Below are 671 nucleotides of genomic sequence, written 5' to 3'. Positions count from 1 at the left end.
GCATGACAGTTTTTAAGAGTGCACCTTTGTTTCAATGAGATGTAACTTTGGCCATGTCATATTTATATATATATATATATATATATTTACTTTTTGTCTTTTTTTTGGGACATCCTACCATGTAGGCCGAGCCCGTGCTTGTATTATGTTGAATTTTAGTTGACTCATTAATCACAGTGTTAGTCTTGAGTCTGATTTTATTTTATGGATTTTTGTGGTGGTTAAGAGACTAAATGAGTTGAGTTGAATTGAGTTGATGCAGTCGCCTGTACAGTTTGTCTACTGTATATCGTCAGACACTAATGAATGAATGTTTATTTCTTATATTTCTTTGTACAGTGTCATCTGCTTTCTTATTTCATCACAGCCTCAGTTTGTTCTTATGTATAATTATATTCACGTCACACAGTTCAGTGTCTGGTTCTGTTAAAAATAAATACTTAGTCTCTGAAAAATACAAATACTGTTTGCAGAATAAAAATTATGAACTCTTTACTAAAGACATGACATCCATCAGCTACACAGGGATGATTTACAGAAACATTCACTCCTACAGGTGATTTAGCGTCACTGATAAACCTGTTGGTTCCAGGTTTGAACCCAGAACCTTTTTGTATATAATATACAGGTGAAACTCAAAAAATTAGAATATCGTGCAAAGGTTCGTTTAT

This window comes from Seriola dumerili, unplaced genomic scaffold (genome assembly GCF_002260705.1).
Source record: "Seriola dumerili isolate Sdu_G_001 unplaced genomic scaffold, Sdu_1.0 BDQW01002305.1, whole genome shotgun sequence".
NCBI classification, from domain to species: Eukaryota; Metazoa; Chordata; class Actinopteri; order Carangiformes; family Carangidae; genus Seriola; species Seriola dumerili.
Note: the sequence above shows the minus strand (reverse complement) of the source record.